The sequence below is a fragment of the Equus caballus genome, chromosome 11, assembly GCF_041296265.1.
Source record: "Equus caballus isolate H_3958 breed thoroughbred chromosome 11, TB-T2T, whole genome shotgun sequence".
Lineage (NCBI taxonomy): Eukaryota > Metazoa > Chordata > Mammalia > Perissodactyla > Equidae > Equus > Equus caballus.
In genome coordinates, this window is record NC_091694.1 from 51297167 (window position 1) to 51312789 (window position 15623).

At 45.3% G+C, this 15623-nt stretch overlaps 2 long non-coding RNA genes and 5 other non-coding genes across 7 annotated transcripts; 1 reads left to right on the forward strand and 6 right to left on the reverse strand.

Annotated features, from left to right (window-relative positions):
- Positions 1-8405: 8405 nt before the first annotated feature.
- Positions 8406-10323, reverse strand: LOC111775759 (uncharacterized). Its single transcript, XR_002811739.2, has 2 exons — positions 10146-10323; positions 8406-9700 (listed from the first exon to the last, which is right to left on the reverse strand). It is a non-coding gene; the product is annotated as an uncharacterized lncRNA (long non-coding RNA).
- On the reverse strand, positions 8505-8576 carry TRNAW-CCA (transfer RNA tryptophan (anticodon CCA)). The gene has a single exon. It is a non-coding gene; the product is annotated as a tRNA-Trp (tRNA).
- A 297-nt stretch (positions 10324-10620) lies between the features above and the next one.
- On the reverse strand, positions 10621-10692 carry TRNAP-CGG (transfer RNA proline (anticodon CGG)). The gene has a single exon. It is a non-coding gene; the product is annotated as a tRNA-Pro (tRNA).
- Positions 10693-10862: 170 nt separating this feature from the next.
- LOC106781249 (uncharacterized) lies at positions 10863-13591 on the forward strand. Its single transcript, XR_001377844.3, has 3 exons — positions 10863-11542; positions 11928-12001; positions 13273-13591. It is a non-coding gene; the product is annotated as an uncharacterized lncRNA (long non-coding RNA).
- A 386-nt stretch (positions 13592-13977) lies between these two features.
- TRNAT-AGU (transfer RNA threonine (anticodon AGU)) lies at positions 13978-14051 on the reverse strand. The gene has a single exon. It is a non-coding gene; the product is annotated as a tRNA-Thr (tRNA).
- A 323-nt stretch (positions 14052-14374) lies between these two features.
- TRNAS-AGA (transfer RNA serine (anticodon AGA)) lies at positions 14375-14456 on the reverse strand. The gene has a single exon. It is a non-coding gene; the product is annotated as a tRNA-Ser (tRNA).
- A 444-nt stretch (positions 14457-14900) lies between these two features.
- On the reverse strand, positions 14901-14974 carry TRNAI-AAU (transfer RNA isoleucine (anticodon AAU)). Its single transcript has one exon. It is a non-coding gene; the product is annotated as a tRNA-Ile (tRNA).
- Between the last annotated feature and the right edge of the window lie 649 nt (positions 14975-15623).

Below are 15623 nucleotides of genomic sequence, written 5' to 3' on the forward strand. Positions count from 1 at the left end.
TTCCCCTGGTATCCACTAAACTGTTCTTAGTCCCTAATTTTAAATTCCTCATATGAGTGGAGTCATACACAGATTATTCTTCTCTCACTGGCTTATTTCACTTAACATAATTCTCTCAAGGTCCATCCATGTTATTGCAAATGGAATGATTTTGTTCTGTTTTGCAGCTGAGTAGTATTCCATTGTATATATGTACCACATCTTCTTTATCCATTCGTCTGTTGCTGGACACTTAGGTTGCTTCCACGTCTTGGCTATTGTAAACAGTGCTGCAATAAACATTGGGGTGCATAGGACTTTTGGGATTGCTGACTTCAAGCTCTTTGGACAAATACCCAGTAGTGGGATGGCTGGATCGTATGGTAGTTCTATTTTTAATTTTTTGAGGAATCTCCATACCGTTTTCCATAGTGGCTGCACCAGTTTGCATTCCCACCAGCAGTGTTATGAGGGTTCCTTTTTCTCCGCAACCTCTCCAACATTTGTTGCTATTAGTTTTAGATATTTTTGTCATTCTAACAAGTGTAAGGTGATATCTTAGTGTAGTTTTGATTTGCATTTCCCTGATGATCAGCGATGATGAGCATCTTTTCATGTGCCTATTGGCCATCAGTATATCTTCTTTGGAGAAATGTCTGTTCATGTCTCCAGCCCATTTTTTGATTGGGTTGTTTGATGTTTTGTTGTTGAGTTGCGAGAGTTCTTTATATCTTATGGATATTAAGCCTTTGTCAGATATATGACTTGCAAATATTTTTTCCCAGTTAGTGGGTTGTTTTTTTGTTTCAATCCTGTTTTCAGTTGCCTTGAAGAAGCTCTTTAATCTGATGACGTCCCATTTGTTTATTCTTTCTATTGTCCCTTATCTGAGAAGGCATGGTGTCCGCAAAGATCCTTTTAACACTGATGTCAAAGAGTGTACTGCCTACGTTTTCTTCCAGAAGCCTTATGGTTTCAGGTCTCACCTTTAGGTCCTTGATCCATTTTGAGTTTATTTTGGTGAATGGTGAAAAAGAATGGTCAATTTTCATTCTTTTACATGTGGCTTTCCAGTTTTCCCAGCACCATTTGTTGAAAGACTTTCTTTTCTCCATTGTATGCCCTCAGCTCCTTTGTCGAAGATAAGCTGTCCATAGATGTGTGGTTTTATTTCTGGGCTTTCAATTCTGTTCCATTGATCTGTGCACCTGTTTTTGTACCAGTACCATGCTGTTTTGATTACTGTAGCTTTGTAGTATGTTTTGAAGTCAGGGATTGTAATGCCTCCCGTTTTGTTCTTTTTTCTCAGGATTGCTTTAGAAATTCGGGGTCTTTTGTTGCCCCCTATGAATTTTAGGATTCTTTGTTCTAATTCTGTAAAGAATGTCCTTGGGATTCTGATTGGGATGGCATTGAATCTGTAGATTGCTTTAGGTAGAACGGACATTTTAACTATGTTTATTCTTCCAATCCACGTACATGGAGTGTCTTTCCATCTCCTTATGTCGTCATCCAATTCTCTCAGAAAGGCCTTGTAATTTTCATTATATAGGTCCTTCACTTCCTTAGTTAAATTTACCCCAAGGTATTTTATTCTTTTTGTTGCGATTGTGAATGGTATTGTATTCTTGAGTTCTTCTGTTGGTTCATTACTGGAGTATAGAAATGTTACTGATTTATGCAAATTGATTTTATATCCTGCAACTTTGCTGTAGTTGTTGATTACTTCTAACAGTTTTCCAATGGATTCTTTGGGGTTTTCTATATATAAGATCATGTCGTCTGCAAACAGCGAGAGTTTCACTTCTTCCCTCCCTATTTGGATTCCTTTTATTCCTTTTTCTTGCCTGATTGCTCTGGCCAGGACCTCCAGTACTATGTTAAATAAGAGTGGTGATAGAGGGCATCCTTGTCTCGTTCCTGTTTTCAGGGGGATGGCGTTCAGTTTTTGCCCATTGAGTAAGATCTTGACTATGGGTTTGTCGTGTATGGCCTTTATTATGTTGAGGTAGTTTCCTTCTATGCCCATTTTGTTCAGAGTTTTTATCATAAATGGCTGTTGGATCTTGTCAAATGCCTTCTCTGCATCTATTGAGATGATCATGTGGTTTTTATTTCTCAGTTTGTTGATGTGGTGTATCATGTTGATTGATTTGCAGATGTTGAACCATCCCTGTGTCCCTGGTATGAATCCCACCTGATCATGATGTATGATTCTTTTGATGAATTGCTGAATTCTGGTTGCCAAAATTTTGTTTAGAATTTTTGCGTCTATGTTCATCAGTGATATTGGCCTGTAGTTCTCTTTTTTCGTGGTGCCCTTGTCAGGTTTTGGTATCAGCATGATGTTGGCCTCATAGAATGTGTTAGGAAGTGTTCCATCTTCCCTAAGTTTTTGGAATAGCTTGAAAAGGATAGGTATTAAATCCTCTCTCAAAGTTTGGTAGAATTCCCCAGGAAAGCCATCTGGTCCTGGGGTAAAAAAACCCCAACTTTTTATTGAAGTCTACAAACAGAAAATGTATAGCTGGATGAATTTTTGTAAACCAAACACCCCTGTGTAACCAGCACCCAGATCAAGAAACAGAACGCTTCCAGGACTTCACGAGGCCCCTCACCCTCCTTTTCCAGTCACTCCCTTTCCCGAGAGTAACTGCTATCCGGACTTCTAACCCATATACTAGTTTGCCTGCTTTGACCTTTATACAAATGTAATAATACACTATATATTCTTCTGTCGGACTTCTCCCATTCCACATTGTTTGTGAGACTTATCCTTATTGTTGATGTACTGATTTTTAAATATACATGAACATGATAAAATTTACATAGGTTAGTTAAAATTCTCTCTACCAACTCTAATTGCCTTGTCCTCTGCTCCCAACCCCAGAAACAACCACTCTCATTAGGTTCTTACGTGTCACTTCAGAATCCTTCTGTGTGTGTGTGTATTTTGTTATCAAAATGATTCATGCAGACAAACAAACAAACGAAAAATTCAGAGTGATTGTAAAGAGGAAATTGAAAGTCCCCAGTTCCAACCAGAGCAGTTAACCAGAGGTAACTCCTGCTAACATTTTCTCTTATACCCTTCCAGAACTTTCCTATGGACATATTAGTCAATGTCTGTCCTTTAAAAATTGTGCAGCAATATATACAAATATTGAATCATTATGTTGTACCTTGAAACTAATATAATGTTATATGTAAATTATACCTCAATAAAAAATTGTGTAAATGGAATAATGCATGCATGGTTATCCCATTTTTAATCTATCAATTTAGCTTGGACATTTTCCCACATTAACACAGTCAAATATACCTCATTCATTTTTGTTGCCATATGGATTCCATTGTATAGGGAAGGGGGAATAGACAAAGATGGGCAGTGTCCATCAACTGATGAATAAATAAACAAAATGAGGTAAATCCGTACAATGGAATATTATTCAGCTATAAAAAGAAATGAAGTACTGATCATGCTACAGCCAACGTGGATGAACCTTGAAAACATTGTGCCAAGTAAAAGAAGCCAAACACAAAAGGTCACATATTGTACGATTCCATTTATATGAAATATCCAGGATAAGCAAATCCATAGAGAAAGATTATGAACTGATTTCCAAGGATGAGGGAGCGTGGGGAGGGACTGCCAGTGAGTGCAGGGTTTCTTTACGGAGTGATGAAAATGTTCTGGAATTAAATAGTGGTGATTGATGCACAACTGTGTGAAAATACTAAAAACCTCTGAATTGTACACTTTAAAATGGCTGAAATGGTAAATTTTATGTTAAGTGTATTTTGCCTCAAAAAATTATGAGATAGCTCAAATATCAAGAATACTGTTTAAAAGCACTTGTGTAACTACTACTCAGTTATTCAAATCTTAATGTAATTTGCCATATTTGCTCCTGATTTTTTTAATGAAATAAAAGACACACAGGTGAAGCTCCAGTGTAAAATTTTAAGAATTAAGTCTATGTGTACTGTTTCTCCATCATTTTCCTCCATTGTCTTTTTTTCTGAAACTCCTCTTAGGGGTATATCATAGCTTCTAGTTCTATCCTCCACATCTTTTAGTTGACTTTTCAAGTTTTTAATTTTTCAATTTTTAATTTTTTAATTAATTGTAGTAACATTGGATTATAACTTCCAGATATAACTTTCAGATGATAAGCTTTCAAAATGTACATCGTAATATATTTCGAATTCTGTGTAGATTACATCATGTTCCCCACCCAAAAACTAATTATAGTCCATCCCCTCACATGTGAGCCTAATCACCCCTTTTGCTCCCTCCGCTTCCCCCATGGTAACCACCAATCCAATCTCTGTTGCTATGTGTTTGTTTGTTGTTGTTTTTATCTTCTACTTATGAGTGAGATCATATGATATTTGACTCTCTCCCTCTGACTTATTTCACTCAGCATAATACCCTCAAGGACCATGCATGTTGTTACAAATGGCCAGATTTCATCATTTCTTACGGCTGAATAGTATTCCATTGTGTAATATACTGCATCTTCTTTATCCATTTGTCCCTTGATGGGCACCTAGGTTGCTTCCAAGTCTTGGCTATTGTGAATAATGCTGCAATGAACATAGGGGTGCAAGTATCTTTACGCCTTTGCGTTTTCAAGTTCTTTGGATAAATACCCAGCAGTGGGATAGCTGGATCATATGGTAGATCTATCCTTAATTTTCTGAGGATACTCCGTACTGCTTTCCATAGTGGCTGCACCAGTTTGCACTCCCACCAGCAGTGCACAAGGGTTCTCTTCTCTCCGCATCCTCTCCAACATTTGTTGTTTCCTGTCTTGTTAATTATAACCATTCTGACCGGAGTGAGGTGATACCTCATTGTAGTTTTGATTTGCATTTCCCTGATAGCTAATGATGTTGAGCATCTTTTCATATGCCTGTTGGCCATCCATATATCTTCTTTGGAGAAATCTCTGTTCAGATCTTTTGCCCATTTTTTAATTGGGTTGTTGGTTTTTTTGTTGATGAGATGTATGAGTTCTTTGTATATTTTGGATATTAACCCCTTGTCTGACATATGGTTTGCAAATATCTTCTCCGAATGGTTAGGTTGTCTTTTTGTTTTGTTGATGATTTCCTTTGCTGTGCAGAAGCTTTTTAGTTTGATGTTGTCCCATTTGTTCATGTTTTCTTTTGTTTCCCTTGCCTGGTCAGACATGGGACTTGAAAATACGCTGCTAAGAGCGATGTCAGAGAGCATACTGTCAATGTTTTCTTTCTCATGTTTTTTAAATCTCTTGTCTCTCTGTTCTGTGTTTTGGGTAATTCTTGAGTTCTATTTTTGAAATAGCTAAATCTTTCTCAGATTGTGCCCAGTTTAGAATAAAATAGGCTTATTTTATTACATCTGTCACTCATGTGTAAGATTTATAACTAGTCATTTATATATCCATGTGATTTTATTTAATTTCTATTTTTCTTTCATGATTTGATGTTTAAGTGAAAGTATTCCTTCATTTATCTTTTTATGTATCTTAATCATACTTACTGTAAATTCTTTGTCAGACTGCTCCATAAACTTATTTTCATCTAGAGTGAATCCACGTTCCAATCATTGTCTCTGTTCCATTTATTGTGTGCTAATCACGAAACGTCTTCGTGTGTTTTGGGATTTTGGTTTGTAACTTCATCTTGGGTGGGAGATCTTTTTGTTTTATTTGTGTTCCCTCTCCTTCTTCGTGTTTGCCTCTCCTTGACCTACAATTTGGACATGGCTGCTACCCACCTCCTTGCTCCCAGTTAATGATCAAGTCCTGTTATGGTATTTTTGGGCTCCTGCCCCACTGTGATATTGAGGGTATCTCAAATGACGTCACTGAGGAGGGGGCAAGTTGGTCCTCTTTCTGGTCTTGAGGCTACATCTGAGGCTGCCTGCCTTTTTGGGCCTGTAGCCCCAGGCAGGGAGCTGCCGGGTCTTACAACCTCCTTTTCTGATATAGGGATCCCATTGCAGCTCTGGCTCCAGCTCCCTGTCCCTAATCAGTCCCTATTTCCCTATAGGACCTTAACCCCCTGCTGCTGCTGCCCACCTGCAGGCCCTGAGCCCTGCGGACATGTACCATCAGCTCCCATCAAAGCTTTGAATTGATTCTAGGACTGGTTAGGCCTTTCAGTTCACGGTTTTTAATATTTTGTCTATTAGTGGTATGTATTTGAAGCAAAAGGGGCCAGGGTGGGAACATACTGTGCTGTCTCTACCAAAAATCCAGAGTTTTTTGAACACCAGGTTTCTGGAATGCATGCTATGGTGGTGTATGAATAAAGTGGTGAAGTATGAGTAAAATAACTGGAGGTCAGCTTAGCATCGGGAAAATGACAGGGAGCAGAGGGGAGTGTGGCAAAGGGCGAGTACACGCCTGAATGGGCAAGGCAACACTCAGCTCTAGTTGATTTTCACTTTGTGGAAGTACAGCCTGAGTATGGACAAATCTTTCAATTTTTAAAGAGCAGCTAGAAATCTAGATTTACTGAGTTGTAAGTGTTGTCAAGTAAGTCACCAAACAAGTGTGTGGGCTGGATTTGGTCTGTAGACTAGCAATATTCAACCCCTAGTACACCCAGGGCTCTTCTGGACCTGAAACCATACTTTACAGGTATCCTTCCCTCCAGAGGGCCACTGACTTTACCTAGTTCCTCACTAGGTGAGCTTTTAGGAAACACCATCCCGCAGGATGTAGCAGAAAGACCATGAGCTTGGGAGTTACAGGTTTACTTCTGGGCCTGCCACCTGCAATGTGTTGCTTGGCAAAATGCTCAATCCTTCTGAGTGTCAGCTCTAAAATGGTCATGGTTACGTTGCCCTGCAGCGCTGCAGTCAGGATTAAACGAAGTGGGATTAAACGAAGTGAGATCGCCGAAGCACTCAGCACAGTGCCTCGTGCACAGTAAGCCTTCCGTGTTAGCTGTTATTACGAGTAGTAAATCACCCGGCCTCAGAGGATGGGAGAAGGATCTTCTCTGTGAACTAATGTCAACTAATAAATGCAGAAGGAAAGATAGATTTAGAAAATTACCATTTTGTATCACCTTAAACGTGCTCTGGTTTGGGGGGGCAGCGAGGGCGTGCAGGACTGCAGACAGCCAGCCTCAGCCTTCCGCGGTAGGTCGCCAGACGCCTTGCTAAATCATCTGCAGTTCTGAATTCCAGCACATAGCGCTTCTGCAGCAAAGGCTGGCGGATTGTCTGCCTCGGTCTTGGCACACGCGACGCAGTGACCGTGCTGGCAGAAGGCGAGGCAGCGGCCACGGAGGGCGAGGCACAGATTCCAGCCTTGACAGGCGTCTGCAGGGTGCGCGGTGGGGAGATGGCCTGAATTTCCCGCCAGCAGCCCAAACCTGTTACACTAACCAAGGCACTGTTAGTTAAGGAAAGAGATATCAAGGAAGAAATTTTCCACCGGGAAAGACGGCCTATGTGGTGGCTGGCCTGGATTTCTTTGTTTTTTCCAATGTAATGGAAGCAGGAAAAATCACGTGGCTCCGGGCTTCTAGTGACTCCGGGCTGAGTCACTTCTGGTCTCCGGGCAAAGAAGTCGGAGAATATTTGTATTTAATGCCCTTGTGTTCTCCTTCAGGTTGACATGGATAGAACATCAGCGATGATTAAAAGCATTAAAAAAATTTTGGACCGAAATTCTGAATACAAGAATAATGAAAGCAGAAATTGATTGACAAAAGAGAAGAAGAAAGGAAACGAAAGAAAAAAAAGAAAGATCACTTTTGCTTGAAAAAGCCTTTTGGACAGCAGTACAGTTAGCGGTACAGCTAAAAAGAACCTTTAACTGCAGACCTGGAGTTTCCCGAATTTATGTCATAGACCTAATTCAACAGAGGCATAGAAAAAAGGATGCACAAAGATGCTCATGGTAACATTTTAAATAATAAGAAAGAAAGTGCAGATAACTAGACAACCAAAATGTCTACCTTTAGAAGAACTGTTTAATAATTTACAAAATTATCCTCGAATTTGAATGATCATTAAAATAATTCTAAGGACTATAGAATCATATTTCTATTACAATGATAAGTGAAAACAATGAAGTACAAAGTTATGGACACCACTCACAATTGGAAGTTAAACTGCCAAAAATTAAAACAGTGGTTTAGGATACAGACTATAAATTACTATTATTACTTTAAAATTATTCATTATTGCTACATTCTTTCCAATACGGAACACTTATTGCTCCACATACATTTTCGGAACAAGAATTGGGGGCTGTTTAGAAACAATTTCTGTGTTAGCATACCTAAAATATCCATGAGATGAAAGATATTAGTATTTTAATTGATTTTACGGAAACAGTAAGGTGAAAAGTTCTAAAATTTTTGTTTTAGGGGAAAATTCATGTAACTTTAGGAAAAAAAACACAGAAACACTCAGGTTCATATTTTCCTCATATAGTAAAAGCAGGTGCATTTTTCTTTATTGAAATATCTTACAGCGAGTCAGTCTATCCAGATACGGAAAACAAGTGACCTTTTGACCCCGACGTGATTTGAACACGCAACCTTCTGATCTGGAGTCAGACGCGCTACCGTTGCGCCACGAGGCCTTCTGGAGGCCGCCGCTTGACGGGTCTCGTGAACAGACACATCATCAGCAATAGGGGCGGAGTTTGATTCTCAGACCTCGCCCCGAAGATTTTTGTCCACGTGTTTCTCAGAGCGGCTAGCAGACTAGATGCGCGCGCACAAGGGAATTAAACATCCTCCTCTGGACAAATTGGGCTTGGGCGCACTTGGTTTAAGGCCCGATTCTTTAATCTTGGGACACACTGAGGTCACGCAACAGAGAAGCGATTTTATGTGTTCGGGATTTATTTTGGGGGATGATAGAGCCATTATGTCGATGCAGATCTGGGCCCCTAGAAAATCTTACGGTTGAATCCCAGCTCTGCCAGAAAACCCCTTCACTTAACTTCTCTGGACCTTGGTTTCCCCCTCTGTCGACTGGGTAGAATCACACAGTTTCTCGTGGGGTGACTGGAGCGCACTGGCGGTGATGGGAGCCGAGCGCCGCTCACACGTGCGTGCCCCGCAGACCGCAGCCGTTGTGTCTCGGCCTTCCTCGTGTTTACCCCTTGCTGGGCTCTGGTTCAGACCCCAAGTTACATCTCCCAGGCCACGACTCTGCCGACGTATCTAAGTCCTAAAGAATCCCAGGAAGAAGGCTTGCTAGCCGGCGTTGGTGGTATAGTGGTGAGCATAGCTGCCTTCCAAGCAGTTGACCCGGGTTCGATTCCCGGCCAACGCAACCGTGCTTTTAAAAAAAATTTTCCCCCCTTTCCCTGGGCCTAGTCCCAGTGTCGCGTGTCCAGGGTCGTGTGAGGCGCCAGCTCCCCGCGACCCCGGCCGGGTGTACTCCTCACGCCCCTCTCATCGAAAACAGCGCGCTGGACTCTCCGCCTGGGATGGCCGTGCCAATCCACAGACGCAGAAGAGAGGAGGCCAAGGGAAACAAAACCCAGGCTCGGTGCCCTGTGCGGAGCGGGGCGCGTGCCCGGGTCTCCGCACGGCTGCGGGCGAAAGCGAGCGCCACGCCGGAGGTAAAGTCTGAAGGCGGGATTACTCGGGCCGTCGGTTTTGTGCTGTTTGCCCATCTGTGTTTTTCAAGTTATTGTCAACGAACACTTCTAGTAAGCATATTGAACGATGAGAATAATGGCTAATCAACCTACTGAATGGAGAGAATAATAGGTTAACCACACATTTAAAATACAAGTTACTTGAAGTAAAACATAAACTTGAAAGTTAGGATGTGAGCTTGAGAGTCAGGGCAAATCCCTCTCCTCTCTTCCTTTTCCTTCCCGTGTTCTTTTTATCTCCATCCCAGGGCTCAGGAGTGGTACTTTGTGAAGGAAGAGCTAACGGATTTCAATCAGAAACATCGAAGAAAAACAAACACTGTGCTCCTCCCCGTCGGGGAATCGAACCCCGGTCTCCCGCGTGACAGGCGGGGATACTCACCACTATACTAACGAGGACTGAGCTAGCGAAACACCTCCCCAAACCCTGGATCTGATACCTTCACTCAGCGCGCTACCGGCAAGGTTCCTGAGGATTCTGTCCTTCCGAGCCCTAAGAAATGCTGTCCCGAAAACCATGCGCGTTCTAGACCCTACCTGAGCGTGAGTCCCCAGAAGGGTAGTAACGAGCAGGAGTGACCGAGAGACAGACGGGCTGCGAGGCTGCAAAGACCTGAGTCCTGAAAGTCCCTGGGGTCTCACAAACACCACCCTGAAGAGGTCTCACTTCATTTCACTACCTGTCATCCACTACTATAGGTTGACAGGCATCAATCAAACCGAAACCAGGCTCTGGTGGCACAGGAGAAGCACCCAGCAGGAAGGAGGGGAGCAGACAGTGAATGTCTTGGCCAAGTCTGGAGGTGCCTGCGTTCTCCCTGGCACACTAGGAAGGACCGTGCACTGTGAGCCTCTTCCTGCCACCGGGGTATCCACTCAAAACAAGAGACCTTACTGCCCTCCTCCTTGAAGCGCTCAGTTCGCTCTTATCACTTCCCAGTCGAGCCTCCGCAGCGCCGTTCCAATAACAAGCACCTTAGGGCACGCTCTCGTCTCCGCAAAAACCAAAGTAGGGCTCGTCCGGGATTTGAACCCGGGACCTCTCGCACCCGAAGCGAGAATCATACCCCTAGACCAACGAGCCGACATGCGACGGCCATCGCGGACACCCTTAGAGGTCGTACTAGACTTTCCGCAGCCCTAGCGCCTTGATTCAAGGCCAAACGGTCCTGGCGCGCGCTCAGGGACCACTCGCCCCCGTGCTGCATACTCTGGAGGAGGGATCCGGGAATCTCTCTGCTCGCTGGCCGCCAGCTCCGACTCCTCCCAGGAAATAACGTCGGGGAAGTAGGAGGGAGTGGTCTCGGCCTCGCCCCCGCGCAGCCCTCCAGGACTGCTTTCAGCACCCGAGTTCCCGCTCCCTGTGGCCACTGTCTCCGCGCCGTTCCATAACCTGGGGTCTCGACTCTTCCCGCCTCCGCCCGCCGTCCTCGGACTCAGCCTCCCGGCGCAGAGAGCTTTGAAGACAAGCGGTGGAATTAGCTGGTTGGGGACAGTTAATAAGAAACCTCTAGGTGAACTCCAGTCCCTCTTTCTGTCCCTGCATCTGTCCATCCTCCTGGAGTGACGGGCAGGGCCAACCCCGGGCCAGACTCTTCGATAGCCCACGGTCTCTCTAGACCGCGTGGTAGTTCCCAGGCAAGGGAGCAATTCCTGAGGCCAAGAAGACTCACGGAGGAGGCATCACTGAGAGGAGTGGCTGGAGGGGTGGGGTAGGGGGACCGTCTTTCCAACCTGCCTGAGTGCTGCGACGCGCCAGGCAATGCGACCAGGGCCGTCCCTGACGCCTAAAACACCTGCCAGCGCTGGTCCCAGGACTTCCTGCCTTTAAGAACAGGTTACCCCTACCCTTTCGTCTAGCTTCTGCTCTCCAGTTACCTCCTAGGATGTCCGGGAAGGAGACCCTCTTACCTGCCGCCTAAGACCCCCAAAAGGTAAGGGGCTCTGAGGCAAGCGCCTGCACGAGTAAAGTCCAAGGCCAGTAGATCCGGCCCTGGGAACTTGCAGAGTCTCCTGGGCTGCTCTGTGAGCCTCTGCTTTTAACACTTGGCCATGCTCTCACGTTGGGGGCTGCCAAGGGTCCTGGCAGGAGCTGGTGGGGTCAAGTTGCAGGCTCAGTACCTGCTCTGGGTGGTCTTCGGAGGGTTCTGATCTGCCTCGGCCCTCGACCCCTTGGCAGCATCTATGGGCTGAACCATCTTGTTCTGCACCCTGGCTGTGTGCTTTGTGGGGCCAGCCCCTTACTAACGCCCACCTCACAGATACTTTGGTGAAGGGTACTTCAATGAAGGGTTTGGCCCTTCACTTTATCTTTCCCAGGTGTCCTGGCCGGACAGTGGGGGAGGGCAGCAGAGAACAGCCCATCCTTTCCTGTTAGCTCCCAAGCCTTTCAGGTGAGTGAAGAAGCACTCAGGGCTGATCTTCTGGCATCACCCTCCCCCTATCTTTTTCCATTTCCTCTCTCCCTTCTCTTGGGCCCCAGCTTTCTCCCAAGTCTCTAGGCACTTCTCTCTTACCTCGTCTCAGGCACTTAATCTGCACAGAGGTGGAGGCCTACATCCCTTATAGAACATGATGAAGGCTATAGTTCCTTTCCCTAGAAAAATCCTGACAATATCAGAGAATTCACAGGTACTCTGAAGCCCCATTCATGGACCCCACTTTTAGAATACAAGAACTAAGATGTAGACAACTGATCATGGTTTAAACTTTGGTACAAGTCTTTTAACAGGAGTTAAAGCTTTACATGGAAAGATTGAATTCTAAGGTATACCTCTGGGCAGTCACAGTTGTTTGAAAGAGATTGAGTGGGAAAGAGTGAAAAGACACTTTTGGTGAATTTGTTTACAGTGGTAGCAACCCCCCTCCTCCTCAGCCCTTCCCTAAAACAGAATCCTGGCATCTTCCTGAGTTTCTTCTTCCCCTTTAGACTCCACATGCTGTAAGTTGCTGAGACCTATTTTTTTTTTTTATACTAAACATGTCTTGAATTCATCCCCTCCTCTCCATCTCTCCTACAACCGCTGTGGTGCAAGTTTTTGACATTTCTTATAACCAAGCCCTGTCACACATACTCTCTGATCTCTTGTGTTATTCTTCTATGTAGCATTTATGTAGCATATTATATAATTTAATTTTAAAAATATTTTTGTTGTGCTTATTGTTCCCTGCTGTACTCCCAGGGCCTAGAACAATGGTTGTTACGTCGTAGTTGTTTAATAGAACATATGGCGAATTTCCCCATGGTCTTTGGCTCACCTCCTCCAGAAAGCCTCCTCTGACCACTCTCCACTCTCAGGCGGGATGAGATGCCATTTCTCTTCTCCGTGTTCACCCAGCACCCTAGCCCTGCCATCAGGGCATTGTGTTGTGATCTCATCTTTCTTCCTATGAGCTCTTTGAGAAAAGGTGCTGTGCCTTATTCATTTGGTTATGCACAGCGTGCAGCCGAGCGCTTGGCAGAAACCTGGTCCCACTGGTGGTGCATCACTTATTTGACTTGTCACCTCAAGAGACCAATTCCTTCAAACCAACACTTTTGCTCAGACTTCTTACAGTGGTTTCCCTGCCAAAGGATAGAGTCTAGACCTTTCTGCCTATCTTCCAAGGAGGTTTAGGCCCTCCAACGGCCCGCTGACCCTACCTCTTGCCTCCTTCTCCACAGCATTTACTTCTACTCTCACCAGCCTGGCTTCAGTGCTCTGGAAATGTGCCCTGGCCTTCCACACCAGGCTCTCTGGAGACCCCACTGAGAATGTGTTCTCTTCTACTCCCACCCTATCGACACGGTCCCAGTGCTTCCCTACTCTCTAGCAGGATACCAGATGGCGCCAGGACAACCATATCTCCTGATAACTCCTAACCCTGACTGCCAGTTTGTGGAGACAAATGAAGATAACTATACATAAGGGGCCTGGTACAGGAACTGCACATAGAAGACACCCCCCATTCCTCAAATTTTTTAATAAAAAATATTAAAAATATAGTATATTATATGTACTTACATAATTTTGAGGCCCTAAACCAAAAGAAATACAGTGAAGAATCAAACAAAACAAATCGACTCAGGTTCTAGGGGATGTCCTGGGTAGGGGAAGATGCGAGGGCGGCGGAGTGGCCCCCAGGGCTGGCCCACAAGCACCAGAGGGGTGTGGCATAAGCTGGGGAGAGGAAGGTGTAGGCCTGCGCCGGATTTCCGCCCTGGTTGCTGGGCAAGCTTTTAGAGCGGCGGTCTCCTGGGACAGGCAGCTCAGCTCAGCAGGAAATCTGGAACCCTTGCGTTCTCTAGTATAAAAACAATTGATAAATCCATCGGAGGGTACAGATGCAGCGGCAAAAAGTGAGAAGCGAATTCTTCGGTGTTGAATAAAGGCACCGCTGGGATTCGAACCCAGGATCTCCTGTTTACTAGACAGGCGCTTTAACCAACTAAGCCACGGCGCCGCAACTGCCAAGCACCCTTCTGCGGCTGCACTTCAGGAATATACCACTCGGAGCCTGGCCACAACTTCATCAAAGTTCTTGAAAATTAATTTTGACAAATCAGCCACGTTTGGCGTCAGACATCCATCCATGAGATTCCCCCAGAAGTTGAGGGAAATAAATCAAAAACCTCAACTGCAGCCAGAAGTGTATGGTGGGGAACTCCCCAGAATTTAAGATTCCTGAGAGGGGGGAATTTCAGGCTTGTGGACAGGATCGATCTTCTGTCTGACCTCGGGCAGGAGAAACGGACATATTTCGCACGTCGGAGAAGAAAAAGCACACGTAGTCGGCAGGATTCGAACCTGCGCGGGGAGACCCCAATGGATTTCTAGTCCATCGCCTTAACCACTCGGCCACGACTACACCGCTGCTGAGGACTCCTCAACTTGAGCCTTTCTTAGATTCCTTGCTCGGAAAACACTTCATCCATTTGGGGATTTTGCCGTTCCAGGGCTAGGAGATCCGCCGGTGCGAACACCAGAGGACAGAATAGGAATCGGTCGCGGCCCCGGCCCACGCCCGCTCCGCCTTATCTGGGATCCTCATCCCGGATCTTCCCCATTCTTCCACTTTCCGCCTCCAGCAACACGCTCCCAAAAAGGAGAAGACGCAGCAGTCACCAAAGAACATTCCCTCCGCCCTAGCCCAGGGAGCTCCCTTCCACGTATTGGAATGCGCTAGCGATTCAGGTGTTGAGAAGTGGGTCCCGTGTGCGATCAGAAGGTAACTGGCGCCGGAGAGAACCTTCCGAGTAATAGTGGGTGTGGAGGGGGAAAGGAAGGGAAAAGAAAAAGAAAAATATACCTCTGGCCCGTACGGGGATCGAACCCGCGACCTTGGCGTTATTAGCACCACGCTCTAACCAACTGAGCTAACCGGCCAACTTGGTAGGTGGGTTATTCCGAATCTTTACATATGTATCACTAAAGTATAGGCAAGACCCTCTCTCAGAACAAACCAGGACACCCAAAACCTCTCAAATATAAACTGAAAATGGTTCCTAATGGACAGGAAGGAATGTCCTCTGAACAGCTTCGAGAGGTGTGGCTAGGCTTTCTCTCTCCATCTAGCTAGCAGGTCCCAGGAAAGAAATGGGAGAACACCAGCCAAATGCCTGAGCGCCCCAAATAATTGCTGCCGCAACCCCTAATTCTGTGGGTTCTGAATTAGGAATCCTGCTGGTCTCATGGTGTTGATCAAGGATCTGCCTTAGGCCTGGCCCATGGGAAACCCACAGCACTGACCCCCTGACTGGGCTCCCACAGTACAGGTTCCTCACATGCCCCTCCTAATGCTTGGTGCTTCCCTGCCCCCATACCCATCCTGTACTTCCCAACAACTCTAGGACTGACTTCTTTTGGGCCCAACCTTGCTGACTGAGACCATCATCAAAATGTTGTCTACCCTGCCTGCCACTCCCCAGCTGACCAACCCCCTTTAGGGCCTGACTTTAGTGTCATTTCCTCTGCTGAACCAGAAGCTGTTCTCCAAACCAGTTTTGGCACTGGTGGTAAACCGCGGGCAGGGTGC